The sequence below is a fragment of the Thunnus thynnus genome, chromosome 12 (genome assembly GCF_963924715.1).
Source record: "Thunnus thynnus chromosome 12, fThuThy2.1, whole genome shotgun sequence".
NCBI lineage: Eukaryota > Metazoa > Chordata > Actinopteri > Scombriformes > Scombridae > Thunnus > Thunnus thynnus.
The window spans coordinates 33,027,841-33,031,178 of NC_089528.1; the positions used below are offsets into that span (position 1 = coordinate 33,027,841).

Consider the following 3,338-nt stretch of genomic DNA (forward strand, 5'->3'; position numbering starts at 1 on the left):
AGAGCGAGGGTGCCGAATATTTACAGGTACCCCCTCTGATACAGATGTTAATCACAGGAAACACATACTTCCTGTAAGTTCCTAAAGCCAAACACTTTGTTTAATCTGCTGCATTTCTGTGACTACTAGTAGATTTTACCCATGATCAGCAATGTCACATAGGTTGATGTACATGTTCACAGCCTCTTGTTGAGGTTTTCTCCACTCAACAGACACATATGCAATGCAAGCAGGGATAGCCAACCACGAAGGGATTTGAACCCTCAATCTTCTGATCCGAAGTCAGACGCCTTGTCCTTTAGGCCACGTGGTCATGTGGAAAGGGAAGTGTACGTTTCAGTGTGGCTACAGTAGTAGTCTCCAGACAACGAGTAAGAAGGAGCAGGACTTTGGACGTGAAGCTTTCACGGGATACACGTGTGAGATGATGTGGCACTGTTGGTCATTCCATGGGTTAGAAACAGGGAAGTTTACATCAACTTTCTTTCCATCTGCAGGCGGCACAAGAACTTCTCCCTTTACAACAACTGATCCTGGCCAGTATACAGATCGAACCTGTGACCTTGGCGTTATCAGCACCACGCTCTCAGTGTATTCCAGGAGTGATGTCCAAATAAGGAAATGTGAGTCATGTAGCAGGTGGATGTGACTCCCCTCATTGAGACCTGCTGATAGACGTAACAGCGGAGCAGAGGAGAGAAACTGAGATAGTGATGTAACCGACCTCCACGCTGGTATTTCACATGTTTTTTGTGCTTTGCTGAATAGCGTCTTTGTATTCGGGCACACCCCTAATAGATATATTTTATAGTTGCTTTTAAATACTATCAAATAATGTTTATATAAAGTAAACCTCATACATTAATGGGAAAAGCCTGTAAATATATTGGAGAGTTGCTTGTTCTTACTGTCAAATAATGTTTATATAAAGTAACGATTATCATAATTATGTTTTTATAAACTATTATCACATGATCTTATATTTTTGTACAGTATAAAATCATTTTTACCAGGAATTTACTGTAAATAGACTGGATAATCACATAAAATAAAAGCCTAAAGCTCTCAAGATACAGTTAATGGGTGTTATAGGAGGGTAATTTAAATGTAATTTTACATAATTTTTCTGTGTTTTACATCCAGAAATCTGTCCTTTGATGGGGAGTTCTTGTGGATGGATTGGATAATCCTATGAATTTAACAAAGATTACTGTATGAAAACAACAGTCTTCATTTAAATTAAGTAATTTTAAGATATTTCTGCAATCATTAAAAATTTTTTTGTGCAGGTTAACACATTTGTTTAACATTCTAGTGATGTTTTATAATGATATTTTCTTTTTATTTTACAATGGTTGGACTGTAAAAATGCAGACAATGTTCAAAGTAAATATCCGTATTTTTAAAGAAATCTCTGTAGAATAATTAAAGGTTTTTTACTGTTATTTGATGGTAAGTGTTTGGCAACTTTTGCTGACAGACGTTTTACCGTTTTTACGATGTTTTTGTTATATACACATATATACACAACAGCATGAACAGAATAAGGTAATAACTGAAGACATATGATAAAACAGAATTACATGTATCACATTAAAAACACAAGATGGCAGCAGAGAGGGCTGTCGACAGACTAATGTCGGCAAACCTGGTTTTCAATGAGCCACATCGTCAGCTGGTCTGTGAAAGTGTGATATGTATGAATTTCCTTGATGAGCTTGAGGAGCGAGTTCCACTGTTTAGCTGCAATGACAGAATACTGACTGACTGAAAGCACTTTTTCTGATGGCAACGATGCGTTCTGTGTTGTGTTCATCTACTGACACATCATGGCTGAATAGTGACAACAAACACTTGAAATCTTGATACAAACCAAAACAAGGAAAAATGAACAAGGCTGCAAATATCAAAACTTTTTAATTTTGAATAATCTGTTGATTAGTTTTTTTCATTTAATATTTTTTGTCTCTGAAATGGTGTCTTGTGTTTGAAGCATCATCCAGCTGGTTTGTCATTGATGTGGATTTGCTGCTCATGTGAATCCTCCCACAGTGTTTCATTAGCAGCTGTAACCACAGTGACTCTGATAAAACAGGAATTAGCAGAATCCATCTGATATGAAGCTGTGGTTTGAATACCACTTCCCTCCTCTTTGAAGAGTAGTCAGATATCTGTGTTCAGGTTTTTGTACAGCCTCTTCTACACTTTCTATCACTGTGTGTCTAGAGCACAGTAGTAGAGAGCTGTGTCTGCCAGGGTTAGATTCTGTATGGTCAGCTCAGTTGATGTATCTGATGTTTTGGATTTATATCGATTATCAGGAATATAATCAACACCATTCAGTGATCCTGCTCCTTTCCTGAGTATAAACTGAGGTGCCTGAAGGTCAGAATGATGTTTGTACCAGTAAAGCATAGCACCCCCTGCACTTGTCTGATAGGTACATGTGAGTGTGACAGATTCTCCTTCTCTTCCACTGACTTCATCTTGTTCAGGAGAGATTGTGTCTCCAGCTATTAGTCCTGGAAAAAGTAGAGAAAATGAAGCCATTAGACTAACATTGTTCATGAGGCTGAGAGGAGAAGACAGTGGAAAATGTCAACTGTACAGTGTTACTCTGTGGACACAAACTGATCAACTGTTCATTTGACTGATTTCTATAGAAATCATCTTCCAAGGTGTTACCTAGTGAAGGAAACATGTTGTATTAAAGTTCTGTTCCAGAGTCAAATATCCATCATTTGGAAAATATCACACAATGACAAAAACATACGTACCTACAAGAGCTGAAAACAGTAAAATGACAGCCAGTGTTTCCATGGTTACACAAGTGAAATGCTGTAAGTGAATGTTGAGTTTGAATAAGTGTTGAGTGGTTTTGTGAGTTGTGTTTGGTCTGATGTTCACAGCTGGAATCAAACAGCTCTCTGCCATGCAGCCACCTCTGCAGTCAGTAGGAGGAGACTCATATGTCAAATGACATTCATTTGTAAAACTCTTCATCACAACTGTGTCTCATGAGGGAAAAGAATCTAGACTGTTTGATAAGAAACCACTGAAGTTTAACAGTGTGTGACTCCCTCTAGTGGATGTTATGGAGTATTCTGTTGTCTTTGCTCCAAAGGTTTTTGTACAGAGTTTTGGTGTTTCCTGTCACTGTGGGCTGCAGAGCACAGTAGTACACAGCAGAGTCAGACAGCTGCAGCTTCTGGATCTTCAGAGGAACTGATGTCCCGTTAACTGTAGCATCAAATCTATTCTTCTCAAACTCAGCAGCATTATGTTCAGCTCCATAATTATCACGTCGCAGTATAAACTTTGGGGAATCATTTACTTCT

General features: G+C 38.3%; 1 non-coding gene across 1 annotated transcript; it reads right to left on the reverse strand.

Moving 5' to 3' along the window:
• Positions 1–240: 240 nt before the first annotated feature.
• On the reverse strand, positions 241–313 carry trnar-ucg (transfer RNA arginine (anticodon UCG)). The gene has a single exon. It is a non-coding gene; the product is annotated as a tRNA-Arg (tRNA).
• Positions 314–3,338: the final 3,025 nt, after the last annotated feature.